This window comes from Lichenostomus cassidix, chromosome W, assembly GCF_008360975.1.
Source record: "Lichenostomus cassidix isolate B80296 chromosome W, HeHo_3.0, whole genome shotgun sequence".
Lineage (NCBI taxonomy): Eukaryota > Metazoa > Chordata > Aves > Passeriformes > Meliphagidae > Lichenostomus > Lichenostomus cassidix.
In genome coordinates, this window is record NC_139510.1 from 14,971,587 (window position 1) to 14,989,085 (window position 17,499).

General features: G+C 45.2%; 2 long non-coding RNA genes across 2 annotated transcripts; both read right to left on the reverse strand.

The window, feature by feature from the left end:
• Positions 1–3,365: 3,365 nt before the first annotated feature.
• LOC146425567 (uncharacterized) lies at positions 3,366–9,582 on the reverse strand. The gene is made up of 3 exons (XR_014846549.1): positions 9,234–9,582; positions 5,557–6,746; positions 3,366–4,760 (listed from the first exon to the last, which is right to left on the reverse strand). It is a non-coding gene; the product is annotated as an uncharacterized LOC146425567 (long non-coding RNA).
• A 964-nt stretch (positions 9,583–10,546) lies between these two features.
• On the reverse strand, positions 10,547–15,902 carry LOC146425568 (uncharacterized). Its single transcript, XR_014846552.1, has 3 exons — positions 15,787–15,902; positions 12,578–12,734; positions 10,547–11,056 (listed from the first exon to the last, which is right to left on the reverse strand). It is a non-coding gene; the product is annotated as an uncharacterized LOC146425568 (long non-coding RNA).
• Between the last annotated feature and the right edge of the window lie 1,597 nt (positions 15,903–17,499).

Sequence of the window (17,499 nt, forward strand, 5' to 3'; positions counted from 1 at the left end):
ACTTCACTGGGTTTATATTAGGTTACAGGTTACATATGCATGAAGTTACACAATGCCCGTATACATATTCATTACCTATCTCCGCTTCATATTATATTGAGCTCAAAGTTCATTTAAATATGCTTGCACGGGGGCAGTGCCACTTGATAAATTGTGGGCAGGGGTCTTGGGGGTCTCTGGGAGATGAAGTCTCCTCGGGATGAACTCTTCACCCTGTCTCCTTGCGCATGCTCCCTGAGTTCTTGGTCCAAGTCCAAACCTTAGAGCTGACTTGAGCTGGTTCTGGGGTCCAAAAGCAGGATATTTAGTCACAGTGGCTAATTTTTATCAATTATTTGGCATTCGTTTCTGTATCCTCTCTTTCTGCTTGGTAAGCACAAAAACCGTTAAGCAAATGATATATTGTTTTATGCAAGCACCTTCTAGTAAATCATTATCCAACCTCTGGCCTCCTAAATTAGTTCCAGAAAATTATTATTCAACTTCTAGCCCCCTGAATCAGTCCCCCCTTTTCTATAAAGTTAGTAAATTCTTTTACTAATAAATGGATTCTTCTTCTAACAAGCTTCTACGATAAGCATCTCTTAATGCCTTTCCATGTACATTTGATAAAGTGGTTAAAATGGATAATGTCTTTAACATCCTACAACTCCAAGCAAGTAACATAACAAATAGCACAAGGCTAATACCTGCCAAAATTAGTAAAACAATTATGGGGTGACATAACGTGTTAAGGATACCAGTTGCAGTGGGTGACCATCTAAAAAGCACATCCCACCAGTGATGATCTGCATCTTGTCTCACTCTTTGTAAGACTCTGCTTATTTCTTCTGCATTGTGATGAATGGTTATTAAAGTTTTCTTTCTACTTTTTTGAATTTCTTTTAGGATGTTAATCAAGTCCTGATGCTCTACTAATTGTCTTACCAATGTAAGGTTCATCCCAATATGTGTTGGTGATAATTCATGATACATTGTGTAATTGGACTTTATTAATTGGTGAGATACAACTGGTGCCAAATATGAAAAGCCATACCAAATAATTTTCACAAAATTACAAATACGAAAATTAAAATGATTCTTAACATCCAAGGTTATGTTATCATTATCTATTTCTATAAAAACACAAATTGTTCTTAAGCAAACACAACCCTGACCAATATATACAAGTACTGTTCTCTGACAAGTATCTGGGTGAACCTCAAAGTGGCAAATGCTTTGCTCAACATCCAGACATATGTCTTTGGCGTTAATTGTATTACTCTCACAGATAAACCCTTGTTGTTCTCGTGTAATGCATGATTCTAAATTTACAGTTTGCCATTTCTTATCAACCATCTGGGCCCATACTCTATGTTCAGAAGGCTCCATTGTGGTTCAATCCTAAAGCAACAATGGGGTGAATGACATAAATTGTGGCATTACATATATATCGCTGTTTCGAGATGGGAACGATAACGTCGCGACGAGAGGGAACTCACGGCAGTCTCAATATGAGATATAGAGTAAGCTCCATTTTATTTCACCAAACGAGAGAGTTATATACTGTTACAGATGCTACTAATTATAGCTACACACACACCTGCAGTCTGTTCTCACACATTCAGGGATCCTCCTGGTAACTCCCTTTTTCTTTCTCATAACATTTCTGACTCCCTATTCTTTCCCATGACATTCTTCCCACAGAACATTCTCAGGCAAACAAGCCACTGTAGCTTGTTAGGATTTTACTGAGGCCTGAGTATGCTGAGGCCCTGCTCAGGTATATTCAGTTAGCATAAGTTTTGCTGGAAAACTGCGTTTTCCAACAGAACGACACACAAAGACACAACTCCAGGCCAAGTAGAAAGGAAGACATAGGCATCATTTATTACTACAAAGTCTCTTTTATACTGTTTTCTAATATTTGTGCCATAAAGCTATTGGTTCTACCCTGTTATTGTACAGCATCATTGGATGGGCTATTCCTAGCACACACATTCTGTGAGCAACAGACTCCCTTTTGCAGGTGTTGCATTCCAAGTTGTATTCCTGGTCTTGTTTTGGTTTCTTGCTTCTGTTTCTCATGGGTACCAATCTGCTTGCAACACGGCTGGTGTCTGTGAGCAAAGGCAGGCTAGTTGTCAGTTCCCACATGTATAGTAAGCATAAAGGCTGTAGCCGTGTTAGTAATTGGGTCATAGGTGAAGTTTACTAAAGTCCACCAGGATTGGAGCTTCTTTTCTAGCTTACTGGCATTATCCCAAACAGCTTTTTGAATTTCAGTAGGGAAAACACCTTCATTTCCTTCTCTTATAATTAAGGAGGCTGCTGATTGCATCCATAATTGTGCTTGTATGCAGCTAAGAGCTAGAGATACATTATCCTGAACTGCACTGTGTGTTTATTATTAATTTATGGTCCTGTTTGTTGGCCTTTGCAAAATCGGGGAGTACTTTTGAAATTTGCCACTGACCGTTTCTTAATGCTAGTAAAGAAGATTGTAAAGGCTGTTTCAGTTTTGTTAGGTCACTCGTTGTGGTGGCCAACTTATTCATTAATATCTCTGAATCAATCCCATTTAAAATACCCAATTCTGTTCTCAACACTGTAGTTAAATCTCTTTGTGTTCTTCTCCTGAAGGGCTCTTGCTTCTGTAACCATGTTGTCCAGCCCTCAAAGGATGTCTTTAAAAGAGAAGAGCGAGCTGGTTGAATTTTAGAAATATTAATTTGCATCAATAATTCTACACGCTTAAGAGACCACTCTGGGTTAAACAACAATTGTTGTTGGCCCATGTTTCTTATTACATATGGGCCAACTTCGTAAATTTTGGGTTGAAGTGCTAGTTTGGGAGGAATGGAAATGTTAATTTGGGAGGAATCTTGTTTTGGTTTGGCTACAATATTAATTTTGAATTTCTGAGTTAAATCTAATACTGATGGTTGAGTCTTTGGGTCAGGTTCAGGTCTCCAATTGCACACTACATAAAAAGGATTAACTATATAAGATTGAACCAGCAGTCACTTTGCTCTTCTTTATAAGACTTGGTAATTTCTATATTAATGTCACTTGGGTCTCCGGAAGTATTTTTACCGGTGAATTTCTGGAGACAACACAAGGCAAAAGCATCCTGTTTAATATACTCCCAATCTTCAGTAGGACATATTTCTCTCGAGATGCTGGAGCGGATTTTGGATGCCACACTGAGTTCTAAAAAATTGCCAAAAACTGAAACAGAAGAGGCTTTTTCATATTGGAAACCAGGTTCCACTTTTCTGCATCCCACTTGGATTTTTTCATTAATGATACCAGGTAGGGTCATGATCCATTCATCTTGACCCCAGACCCATTCAGACGGATGGTAAATTTTATCATGCATTACAGTTGCAGCTAAATTTGGATGGCTATCTCTAGGGTAGCTTCCATAAAAGCTGGAATGCCCTATGAGGGCTTGTGACCAAGGCCATTCAGTATTGCTCTGTCTAGAGGTACCTTCCTTTCCTTGAATTATAATTATAATTGTGAGAAAACCAACTAAAACAATTTTTCTAATTGGACTCATTTTACCCAGGTAAATTTCAATTCCAGTTCACTATCATCAGAAGCCACTTTCCAAGGGGTCTCTGGAGCCTTCTTCACTCAAGTATGATGAATCCAGGCATTCTGTTCTCTGACTTTGATCGCAGTGAAAGTGATAAAGAGTACTTGGAACAGTCCTTCCCACTGTGGCTCCAAAGTTTTCTCTGTAAGACACTAAACATAGACATAATCTCCCGGTTGAATGTTGTGTACTGGACTGTCTAGACCTCGACTCTGAGTTCCAGCCACATGCTTTTCAATTTTCCTGAGTTGCTTACTCAAGGCCACTATATAGGTGGTCAGTGTTTCCTCTCCAACTTGGGTGGATAGTCCTTTCTGTACTCCGTATGGTCTCCCATAGAGCATCTCAAAAGGACTTGGTTTTTCTTTGGCTCTGGGTTTAGTCTGAATTCGTAATAAAGCAAGCAGAAGAGATTGGGGCCATGTTAAATTGGCTTCTTGCCCCAATCTTACAATTTGCTGTTTGATTAGGTGGTTCATTTTCTCCACCTGACCACTTGATTGCAGGTGGTATGGGGTGTGAAGCTCCCAATCTATGCCCAAATGATGGCTAACTTGTTGTACCACCTTTGAAATGAAATGTGGTCCTCTATCTGAGGACATCGTGGCTGGAACTCTGAAGTGTTGATAGCATAGGGTTAAAATGTTTCTAAAATCGTGGTAGCTAAAGTAGGCCTTGGGAACGGGAGTGGGCGTTTTAGTTACTGCAATTGTTAAATCATGTGAACCTGCACCTGCATACCTAAGTGTACAAGTACATGATGACATTGAATATGATGATTGCTTAGAAAATATTGGGAATTGTCTTAGCTAAATTATGTGAACTTGCACCTGTGTAATAAATCAGAAATATTGTGGGAAGAGGGGGCTTAAAGTCATGCTTGGGGAAAAACAATATAACAATATCAAGTTGATGATTAACATATGATTATACAACAGTTATGTAAGGAAAGGGTATAAAATGTGTCCACTTCAAATCCATGTCGGAGTCAGATTTGGGTTCGTCTGTACCCCTGACTTCCAGAGCTCTTCAATAAAAGCACCTGCATATAATAATCCAGTGATTATGTGTTTTCCATGCTCACAGTATGGTATTATCTCCTGCAGCAATGCCTTGGTTACCTCTCGGGCTTTGGCAGTTCTGGTGGGGAAGGCTTCTGGCCACCCTGAAAAGGTATCTGTAAATACCAAGAAATATTGATACCCCATCTTTTCTTGGGAGTTCCAAAAAATCAATTTGCCACTGCTGTCCAGTCCCATTCCCTTTTTCAATTTGGCCCAATTTTGGTTTGGGGATAATTTTAGGGTTAGTCTGGAGGCAAATGTCACACTGTCAGGTTACCTGTGTGATGGTAGCGTACAAATTCCTGGCGATAATATTTTCAATTAAATATCTGTGTCAGGCATCTATTTCCCAATGTGTCTTTTGGTGTTCTTCCCTTACCAAGGCCCAAATTAAATGAGAGGGAATGAACAACCTCCCTTGTGCAGTAATAGCCCAACCCTCTTCATTATATGACCCATCCTGATCTTCAATTAGTTTTCTGTCCTCTTTATCATAGGTTGGCTTACCTTCTAGGGAGATTTGGCTGTCTGGAATAAAAGCCCCTTCAGTTGTCACCTCACCTTTTGCTGCTTCTTTTGCCTCTCTGTCTGCCAGATCATTTCCTTCCTCTAATTCTGAGTTCATATTCTGGTGTGCCTTAATGTGCATGATTGCTACTTTTTTGGGTAGCTGGACTGCTTCCAACAGTCAGATTATCTCTTGTGAATGTTTAATGTTTTTTCCTTGGGCATTCAACAGTCCCCTTTCTTTCCAAATGGCTCCGTGTGCATGTACAACTCCAAATGTGTACCTTGAGTCTGTATAAATGTTTATCTTTTTCCTTTTGCCAATTCTAAAGCACAGGTTAAAGCGATTATTTTGGCATTTTGGGCAGTGGTGTTTCTTGGTAGGGGTTCCAATTCTATTACCTCCTTGATGGTGGTAACTGCATACCCTGCATGTCACTGTCCACTGACGATGTAGCTGCTTCCATTGGTAAAACAGGTCTCTGCAACCTCCAAAGGTGTATCCTTCAGATCTGGACGACTGGAGTATGTGGCCTCAATAGTTTCCAGGCGGTCATGGTGTACCTGCTCTCTGTCATTTCTGCTGAGGAAAGAAGCTGGATTGACAATATTAGTGACCACTATTTCCACATGGTCCTGCTGCACCATGATGGCTTGGTATTTTAGGAACCTCTGTTGGGAGAGCCAGTGTCCGCCTTTCACTTCCAGCACTGCAGACACTGTATGGGACACTAGCACAGTAATTTTCTGGCCTAAGGTAAACTTGCGTGCCTCTTGGATGTTTAGCACGACTGCTGCGACAGCCCTGAGGCACCCGGGCTACCCTTTTGCTGCTGCATCTAGTTGCTTAGAGAAATAAGCAACTGCCTATCGATATGGGCCCAGGTCTTGTGCTAGTATTCCCAGAGCAATCCCCTGTTTTCCATGGGAAAACAGAAAGAATGGTTTACTCACATCTGGAAGTCCCAGAGCTGGAGCTGACATCAGGGCATTCTTCAGCTGTTTGAAGGCTCTCGTGGGCTCTTTCATCTACTGAAGGTCTCTGCTTTCTTTTGTGATGAGCTTGTACAAAGGTTTTAAAAGGACCTCATAACTAAGGATCAAAAGCCTACACCATCCTGTCATCCACAAAGCAGTCCGTAACTCTTTCACAGTCTGGGGTCTCAGGGTTTGGCAGATGGCCTCCTTCCGGTCTTGTCCCAGAGTTCGCTGCCCAGCACTGATTTCATAACCCAAGTAAATTACTTTTGGTTTTACTACTTGAGCCTTTTTCTTGGACACCCTGTACCCCTGGAGCCCCAGGAAATTTAGTAAACTTACTGTCCAGAGTACACAGGATTCTTCTGTCTGGGTAATTGTTAAGATGTCATCTATGTATTGCAATAGCTTCCCTTCTTCAGAGGGGGCTTCCCAGGATTCCAGGTCCTTTGCTAGTTGATCCCTGAATAGGGTGGAACTGTTCTTGAATCCTTGAGGCAACACCGTCCAAGTGAGCTGAGTTTTGCGTCCCCTTTTGGGATTTTCCCATTCAAATGCGAATATTTTCTGGCTGGCTTCATGGAGAGGGAGGCAAAAGAAGGCATCTTTCAAATCTGAAACAGTAAACCAGGTTAGTTCAGTTGTTAGCTCAGTTAATAGTATGTAAGGGTTTGATACCACAGGATAGAGGTCCTCAGTTATTTTGCTTACTGCCCTTAAGTCTTGTACCCCCCAATATGACCCATCAGGCTTCCGGACTGGTAAAATGGGGGTGTTGAAATCAGATTTGCACTCTCTCAATAGCCCTAGCTGTAAAAAGTTTTCAATCACTGGGCTAATTCCTTCCTTGTCTTCTTTCTCAAAGGGGTATTGTTTAACTCTAACTAGTTGTTTCCCTTCTTTCAACTTAATTTGTATCAGGGGTGCATTTTTAGCTCTTCCAGGTATGTTTGTTGCCCATACACCAGGGAATACTTGGTTCATGATTTCTTCACTAATCTCTCCCTTACCCACTGTATCTGTTTGCATCAAGCTTATTACCTCAACATATTCTTGATCATTTACCTCCAGAGTAATTTCCCCATCTTTGAATGAAATGGTTGCTCATAACTGTTCTAACAGATCTCTGCCCAAAAGGGCTTTTGGAGATCTGGGCATGTACAAAAATTGTGAATACTCCATTGCTTTCCCAGTTTATACTTTAAAGGTTTACAAAAATATGCTTTTTCAGATTGGCCAGTTGCCCCTTTAACCATGATGTAATCATCCCCTACCAGGATTAAATCTTTATTTAAAACCGAATATGTTTCCCCCGTGTCCACCAAAAATTTTATTTCTTTTTCTTTTTCCCCTAGCTTCATTATAACCAGTGGATCCGCTAGGGTGGAGTCCTCTGGTCTTCTTCAGTCTTCTTTCACATGTGCGACGACCCCTTCTTGGCCTCATCTTCCTTGCTGGTTATTCTGCTTTCTTTTTGGACATTGGTTCTTCCAATGACCAAATTCCTTACAGTTAGCACACTGACCTTTACCTAACTTAGGTGGGCCTTGTCTAGGTGGTCCCTGTCTGGGTGGTTCTTGCTCATGTTTTCCCTTTCTTTCTTTCTTAAAAACAACATTAACAGTAATAGTGTGTTATATTCTAAAGACCCATGAAGAGGCCATTTAATTCTGTCATCTAGCTTGTTCAAAGGCCACTACTGAGTCAAAAATTTGATAAGAGTCCTTTTATCTTCTATACCTCTGCTCCCTGCAATTTCCTTCCAATGTGCTAAAACACAGCTAAGTGGAGTTTTTTTAGGAACTTCTTTGCTTTGCCCAGTTCCCATCTTATCTACTTCCTTCTCTTGGTTTTATCTCTTTTCCAGGCAAATGTCTTTTCACACTGCCTTACTGTTTTTTTCCAATTTTCCTCCCACACTGACCAGGTTTCAGGAACTAAATGACTCTTTCCACACACTTAGACAATAATAACTGCTTCTGACCACTGTCACAATAATAAGCGTGTCTCTTTCGATAAAGTCAAGCTGCTATGAATGATAGAGAGAAGAAAAAAAAAGGAAAGGTCAAGATAAATTACTAAGAGGGAGGAAAAAATAAAAAAAACCAGCCACTCTTTGTATGCTCCTGTTTTTTTGGGTTTTTTTCCACTGAATAAATTAACTCAATATTCTCAATATTTTTCTAAAATTGCACTGCTAACAAGGGACTAGCTGTTTTTTGTCCACACAAAACTTTTATAATGCTCCAACTTTATATTCTTTACAACCTGCCCAGTCGTTCTCTAACAAGTTGGTAAAAAATAATATCTCCTAACTCCGCAAGCCTGCAAACCTGACACTGTGTTAAAACCCACTAATCATACTGTGGCTCAGCTGCTGTACTATATCCACATAAAGCCAAAAGTCTGGGGGCTATGCTCCTTTGATATAGCCACCGAGAAAAGACAGTGTCTTCTAATTGGCCACGGTGTAAAGTTTTCCTTTATTCACTTGCCACTACAATTTCAATCAACTGCATACACTCACCCAAAGCTTTATAAAAATCTCAAACAATTACACACAACATACCCTTACCCTAACACAACAATAAACACTTATTACAACACAATAAACACTTTTTGCAAACACAACAACAAATTGCAACAAAAATTCCAAAACCCAACACTAATACACCAAAGCTAATAATTCACAACCATACCCAAATATTCATTCCAACTTTATTAAACCACTTGCTTCATCTCTTCACCAGCCAATCCCTCACTTGCTTCACAAATTCAAACTATTTAATCTGCATCTCATATACACACTCACACACACAAACACAACACCAGTGTTAACAACAGTTCAAACTAGTTTCTTTTGGAATTCACTCGATCCACCCCCAGGATTGCTAGCGGCCACCCTATCGGTCAGTGAATCCCCTCCTGCCAGCTAAGGACGGCAAATTACCTCACTGGTTCCCGGTTCCCCTAGCCAGTCGCTTGCAAGCTTAACCCACTCAGAGACAGTGCTGGGCACAGAGACGTCTCTCTGTGACTTATCAGCAGCCCTAGACATGCGTATACCATTTACAGGCTTCCCTATACCCAAAACAACATACTGTTTGTCCGCCATATCAGATGGTCGTTGTTTGCCCCTGCAGTGAGCGGCCAAGGAGCGGAGGTCCTCCAGGAAAATCCTGGGGCGTGCCTAGGATGTCAGCCCCTCAGTCGATCCTGCAGCCAGGCAAACTTTGTCCACCTGGGTCACCAAAATGAGGCGCAGATTGACTCCACAACTCAAATAGTTATGAAGTAGGTATGCATTTATTCCAGCTGGGGTGCATGGGGGGTAGCCCCTCCAAAGGCATGCACACCTCAGCAGCACTTCACTAGGTTTATATTAGGTTACAGGTTACATATGCATAAAGTTACACAAAGCCCCTATACATATTCATTACCTATCCCTGCTTCGTATTATAATGAGTTCACAGTTCATTTAAATATGCTCAAGCAGGTGCAGTGTCATGGATTAATTGAGGCAGTGGTCATGGGAGAAAGTAACCGGAGTATTCCTCTAGATGAACTCTTCACCTTGTCTCCTTGCGCATGCTCCCTTGGTTCTTGGTCAAAATCCAAACCTTAGAACTAACTTGTACCAGTTCTGGGGTCTGAGGGCAGGATGTTCAGTCACACTCAGTAGTTTTTCTCAATTATATGGCTTTCTTCTTTATATTCTCCCTGTTACTAGGTAGGCACAAAATCATTAAGCAAATGATACATTGTCTTCAGCAAGCAAATCTTAGTAAATCATTATCCAATCTCTGGCCTTCTAAATCAGTTCAAAAGTTATTATTATTATCCAGCTTCTAGTTCCCCAAAATTAATAAATTCTAGCCCCCCTAAATCATTACTGTGCACACCTGCAGTAATAGAAGCATTAATAGGTTGATGCTCATGCATAGCTTGGACACAAGCAGCTTTTGAAATAGCAGGGAAGAGCTCAGACAAAGTACTAATAGGTATTACTAGAGGGTCTCCTCTCTCCTGCACATCTATTTTGCCAGCCCAGAATGCCACCCTGCTTGTTATCGAATTCAGATCATTTGCGGGGTGGGGACGAAAAGATAAAATAACACCAGGACCCCAGAACCCATTGGTTTCTTCACCAATTAATATGATCCAGTCTCCTCCAGTTGTCGCTGTTGAACCGCTAGAGGAGTGAAGAGCCCAGACAGATTCTCAGGTGGACACAATTCTGAATTTATTAATTATTTTAAGAACTTATATAGACTTTCACTGGTCGTTCAGATTGGGCCAATTCAAAACCTCCCCCTAGGCCGATTGGCCAGGCTTGAACTGCCTATCTTCCAAAGACCGTTTCAATAACATTAAAACTTTATCTTTATTTATAAAAACACAGGAAGAAGAAGAGAAATTCCCATGGGAAAGAGTCTGTGCTACCACAGCTCCCCCTTTTTATTTAAGAACAGAAGGCATTGCTTGTGAACCCCTGTGGATCAGCATGAAGGATCTGCTTGGTAGTGGCCAGTTACCAAACAGAGCCTAGCTAAAATCGAGAAGGGGTCAGTCCAGTGGTGGCCAGCCACCGAACAGAGCCCAAACCAGATGCTGATTTAAGGTGAACAGAGAGACTCTCAGCAACACCTTGGATAGAGCATCTATAAAACCTAATTCTACATTCAAATCACTAATTCAATTAAAACATGCATTCAAAGTCCTTGCTTTCTGATTCCATAAAATAAATTTCAGTCTCTGCTTGTGGAAGGACCGGCTTCCTGATGGTCGGCGTCTTCATCATCATCAGAAGGATCACTTGGTTGGTGTTCTGCATTCTGGTTGTTATTTTGAGGTTGCTGGTTCTGTCTCTGGAGCCGCAGGTCAGGGCGGACGCATTTTGCAGGCAGCCATTGTACCCCAGTATCTGTGGAGACGCAAGCATACCCCCGACCCCAAGCAATAAGCTCATGTGGGCCTTCTCAGGTATTAGTAAGTAGGTTCCGTACCCATACCTTCGCCCGGGGCAAACACAGCTCGCCTGACGACTGCAATGAGAGAAAATGGTTCAAAATCACAGGATTATTCGAATTCGGTGGCACTGTAAGGTGATGGTGTACAAAGCTTTTTCCAATCGACTCTGGTGTTTCCCCATGCATTCCCCCTCTTTGCCTTTCCAAAACACGCTTCCGAGTACCATGAGCGCGTTCAACAATGGCTTGGCCAGTAGGAGAATGCGGAATACCGAATGTGTGGTCTACACCCCATAGGTGTAAGAACTGCCTTCTGCGAGGCGTAGGCAGGACCATTGTCGGTTTTCACAGTGGCTGGCACCCCCAGGACCGAGAAGGCTAATTTCCAATGGGCAATGGCATCATGACTTTTTTCTCCAGTATGAGCAGTTGCCCACATAGCTGAGGAGAAAGTGTCAATAGACACATGCACATACTTGACTCGGCCAAATTCAGGGATGTGTGTCACATCTGTCTGCCACAACTGCAAGGCCTTCAGACCTCTGGAGTTTACCCCTGGTGGAAGAGGTGCAGCGAGTCCATGGCAGTCAGCACAAGCACTGACAATGTCACGAGCTTCAGTTGGCGTCAACTGAAACTGCTTCTGCAGGGTATGTGCACTCTGATGAAAGAAATTGGGAGATGCCTTGGCTTGTGCAATTTTGTCAGGCTGAGGTGCCACCCATGTAGGGTTGGCTAGCATGTCAGCCCTGGCATTGCCTTCTGTTATAAAACCTGGTAGATTGGTGTGGCTTTGAACGTGCAAAATATAATATGGATGCACTCGAGCCTGAATCGCCTTCCACAAGGTTCGCACTAGCGAAAACAGAGCCGCATTACTGACTTCTTTTAAAAGTGAACAATCCAAATGTTTGGTTATGTCCGCTACATAAGCAGAGTCAGTGACCAGATTCAAAGGCACCTGAGAGAACTGCTGAAAAGCCATGGCAACTGCTTTCAATTCAACCAGTTGAGCAGAGCCTGTCTCGTGGCCTTTCAGCACTTGCCACTCAGATCCTTCCTTCCAGGTAACAAGGCCTTTCCTGCTTTCCCAGAACCATCCGTGAAGATGGTGGGTCCGTGAACTGGCACCCGGCTGTTCTTTGGCCACAACATAAGATTGACTGAATTTGCCAGCTGTAGTAATTTGTGGCTGGGCAGATGATAAGCAATCTGCCCTGAGAAACTTTGCAGTGCACTTTGCAAAAGAGCGCTGTTAGCAAGACTCCATTCAAAATTGTCCCATGGTACCAGAACAACAATCGTTGCAGGATCAGCTGCCATCAATTGTAAACACCAATAACGGCATTTAGTTATCAGGCAAGCTATCGACTCAAACAACGTGGGTGCTGTCTTTTTTGGCTGATGGGGCAAAAAGACCCATTCCAGGATGTGCAAAGGATCATCCCATTGTTTGTTCCACTGGCCAATGATACCTGTAGGATGGAGGTCTGGAGCAGTAATGAAAACAGTGATATCAGTAGAGGGATCTACTCGATAAACCTGATGAGCAGAAACAGCTTGTTGCACTTCATTCAGCACCCGTCGCGCCTCAGGAGTCAATTGCCGAGGTGAGTTTAGATCAGAGTCCCCCTTTAAAATATTAAAAAGTGGGGAAAGTTGTGCATTGGTCGGTCCCAAATACAGATGTAACCAGTTGATGATGCCTAGCAATTTTTGGGCATCATTCAGAGTCTTAATAGTGTCTGAAAACTGCACCTCTTGATGCTGTATGGTCCGATCCAAAATTTTGACTCCCCACTATTTCCAAGGAGGCTGTTGTTGAACCTTTTCTGGAGCAACTTGCAACCCATAGGAATGCAAGGGTTCGAGCAGTCGAGGCTGTAACCTCTGCAACTCATCCTGGGTGGATGCTGCCACCAGGATATCATCCATATAATGGTAGCAGAGTGCCTCAGGAAACTGCTCACATATTCCGGACAAGGCCTGAGCGACATACCATTGACAGATAGTCGGGCTATTCTTCATGCCCTGAGGTAACACTTTCCACTGAAATCGCTTTACAGGCTCCTCATTGTTAATTGCAGGCACAGTAAAGGCAAATTTTGGTCTGTCATTGGGGTGCAAAGGGATTGTAAAAAAACAATCCTTCAAATCAACAATCAAGATTTCCCACTGTGTGGCAATCATCGTGGGTGAAGGCATGCCAGGCTGTATGCTCCCCATACTTTCCATCACTGCATTAACTTTTCGGAGATCTTGCAACAGTCTCCATTTCCCTAATTTTTTCTTAATCATGAAAACTGGGGTGTTCCAGGGACTGGTAGAAGGTTCTATGTGTCCCTGTTTCAGTTGCTCCTGAACCAGCTGACAAAGGGCGACTAATTTGTCTTTTGGCAGGGACCACTGTGGTTCCCATATAGGTGTTTTGGTCAGCCATCGCAAAGATAGCGTGGAATATGGTGCGCCCTTGCACACAGTGACTCCTATTAAAAATTTGTTGTGATTCGCATCCCCCAAGCTGCCAACACGTCCCGTCCCCAGAGGTTCACTGGAGCTGGAGTGACATAAGGCCGAATGGAGGCCGTGTGACCCTCTGGATCCTTCACCAACACAGGTCGCTTACTCAGTCGCCTCTGTGTGGTTCCTCCCAGCCCCACGATATTCCGTCCCACAAGGGATAAAGGCCATGAAGGAGGCCATGAAGTGGAGGAAAGGATCGTTGCATCGGCACCTGTATCGATCAAACCTCGGACTCGAATTCGATGTGGACGTGCTTTCGGCATGATGAGGGTACAAGTCATCTGTGGTGACTCATTAGAGATAGTTGCAGCCCAGTAGACCTGCGGAAGTCCTGGCAGTTCAGCGCTGTCACCTCCACCAACTTGCTGGTCTACCCTGGGAACAGAAGACTCACAAGGCAATAAGTGAGCAATGAGTCTTTGCAGGAATGGTGACAGGGGCGTCTGATGTGGAAACCGTAGCATGAAGTTGGCCCTTGAAATCAGCATCTATGTCTACCGGAAGAACAAGGATCCCTTGGCTGATGGCCTCAGGCCCTGCCATAAGCAGTGCACCGGCCCCTTGATCCAGGGGACCGTCCACATCCAAGGGAACCCTGTGGGCATCGCCAGATTCTAAGACAACTGTTGCTGCGGTGTAGGCGTTGACTCGGGCTGAGCCTTGGGTGCCTCCTTCACATTGACTGGGAAGGCCTGGGCCGTCACCCTGTTCTGGGGGAACTGTCGTGACAGGGGGCAAATCCCCCTTTTTGCACCCCTCTTCATGTTTCCCGACAGGGGTCAACCATCTGCATGGTACTGCGACCTGCAATAGTCTGAAGTGTGACCTGGCCTACCACACCTCTTACATTGAGGAGTCTCGGTCCCCGAATTTCCCTTTTTCTCCAAATTCTCTTTCTGCTTTGATTTGACTCGTTTGCATTTGTTCCCAGCCTTTGGCTGTTTTTGCCCCTGATCAGGGGGTCCCTGATCCGAGGACAGAAATGCAGCCAAAACGGATTTCCCCTGATTTTCTGACTGCACTCTGGCACAAGCTCGCATCATGTCTGTGACAGAAGGATCCCCCAGTAGGGCATTGATGATCCTTCTACACTCGTCATTGGCATTGTCTCTTGCCGAGTGTTTGCACAAAATCTGTCTCAGCGATGGATCCTCAATCTGCTTTTCCAAAACTGCTGCCAGCCTCTCAATAAATGTCAGGAAAAGCTCAGATTGCCCCTGTTGTATCTTTGTGTACCGTGTTTGTGGGGCGACCATCTCTATAGTTTTCAAAATGGTTCCCATACCAAGCTGTTGGGCTTGCTCCAGGATCCGAGGATCCCAAGCAGCTTGAATGTTGGGGTTAGTGAAAGGTCCCTTACCCATGAGGACATCAGCCCCAACCATGCGCCTAGGGTCCTCGGAAGGTAAGGACATATTTTTCTTCAGCTGTTCATCAACCGTCGCTTTCCAATTGTCCTCAAAGGCGCTGTATTGCATGGGGTGAAACAGCACCTGAGCCAGATACATAATATCAAATGGAGCAAGTAAATCACTATTTATCACTCTAAGAATTTGCATCACGACCGGGGGAGAGACTCCAAAGGTCCCTACCTTGGTCGCTAAGTCATTTGTGACCCGCCATGCAATGGAGGTGTGGCTGTTCCTTGTGTCCATGGCATCCGGGCCAGGCACAAACACCGGAAAAGTCTGAGCACCCCCTTGCGGGAAGCCAGCATCACCCAGACCTGCTGTAGCAGATTCACAGCCCTCCCGCTGTTTTGGCATCCCTATCTTCTCTATAAGTGCCCAGTCTCCCTCATCCAGCACATCCTGCTTGACTGATTCCCAGAACTGCAGGGAGTCATGCGGGCGGAATATTCCCACGCCGTTGCGGCGTCTCCAGAGGTTACTTAGAACCCAATGTCTTTTCTTCTTCGCTTGTCACTGTCTGAGTCATCAGTATAAGGCTTGCTATCAGCATGCCCCATCACAAATGACAGTGACTGGCTGGACGCAGTGTCCTCACTGAAAAACTGCGCAGTGACAGGGTCGGGGTAGGGGCAGGGGGACGGCGGCATCACCAGCGCGCCACCGGGCATGTTCGCCAAGCACGCCGGCACAGCTCCAGCATGCTGTGCCAGGGCTGCATTCGCCATAGAACCCGCATGGGGAACCGGTACCTGTCTGTGACCGAAATGTCCCCACGCCGCCTCCGCCATGTTGGCTGCCGGGTGACTGGGAAGCCCGGACCCCATCCGGGGTCCCGAGGCAGGCACTTCTGGTCCAGCCACACACGGACAGGAGGGCCTACACTGTGGCAGGACACTCCCCCCTCCCCCTTCTCTCTCTTCCTGATTGCTGGCCGGAGATGGATGGCTCAGATTAGGTTGATTGCTTAATCCTGGCTATCTAATACTGGCGCCTAGAAATCAAGGTGAGACACTGAGATACTGTGAAGAATTTTTAAGTGACCGCAAATCCACTCTTTTCCCTAGAAAACACCACGAAAATCTCAGCAAAAGTAGAAGCTTTTCTACGTGGACACTGGAGCGTGAAGTAAAGTCTTCTCCCCTGGGCTTGGACGCAGGATCTGTGGTTACTTCCCGAGGGATTGGGAGAGGGCCTGATGCATCCCCAGCTCCAGAAATTGGATTTGGTAAGAAGCATCAGTTTCCTAAATTGTATTCTTCTTTGCTAGCTACAATAATATTAATAGGTACCTTTTTACATTTTTTAGCGCTATATTGTTTTTAATCTCCCCATTTTGGGCAACATATATATATATGTTTGTTTTAGCTATGAATAGCTTTTCATGTTTTGTGTAGTAAAAATTGTTTAGTTCTTTGTTCTGTTCTCACCTGTGTCTAATAAACCATAATCTATTTTACATTAGACATAAATAGTCTGTCTTTATAAGGACTTGTGAGTGAGACTGGGTTTTGGGGTGCTGGTCACTCTGAGTAGGTTTGGTCATTAGTTGTCATAGGCCTAGGCAACTGGTAAAATCTATCCACCCTCTCTCTCCACTCGTGATATACACAAAAGGACCTCCATCCGCTGCCGAATTCCAGCCACCTCGGCCAGTAAATCATGAAAGACCGCAAGCAGAGGAATCTCCGCCGTGCCTGGCACGGACGCCGTGTCCGCCGAGCTGTGGGGGAGTCGGGTCGGCCCCACTCCCACGGGAGTGCCAATCAAAGCTCCCGCAGTGGAAGCACCGCCCGCCGGCGGCTTCCCTTCTGGCCCCCGTGCCGCCAGAATGGCGGCCGGGTCAGGAAGTGGCCCCACGACTGCCCCGGGAAGCCGCCCTGACTGCCAGGCACCAGCCACAGCCAGCGGCTGAGCTGGCGCCTGCTCACACGGCCCCGGCGCCACACCGGCCCCGCCCGCACTGGCCGCAGCCGGCCATAAACCGGCCGCCGCTACCCCGGAGTCGAACGGGGCGCCAAGCCCCCCGTCAGGGGCACCTCTTCCGGTCCCTGCACAGCCAGAATGGCGGCAGGTCCCGGAAGCCTCCGCGGCAGTCGCAGCTCGGGGCTGCACCTCCACCGTGCCGTCCAGACTCGGGAAAACGCTTGGGTCCCCTGAACCAGCCGCCGCGCACACGTGGGAACCCCCGCGGCTGCCGAAACCGCCGGGAGATCCGGAACCGGAACCCCCGCAGCCTCAAGCTGCTGGCACGCAGCCAAGGCGAGCAGCAGCCCCCACGTCTGCCCGACCAGCCCCCGCCGCACACCCTGGCTGCCCACAGGGGAGGGGCACTCCGGCGCCATCCTGCGGGGGAGGGGGGGTTTCTGAGGCTGCGCATTTCATGGAGGCAGAGGCAGGGGGACCCTCGCGGTGGCCACGTCAGAGCCGATCTGCGGTCCTTCTTTCTTCATCATCCTGGCTGG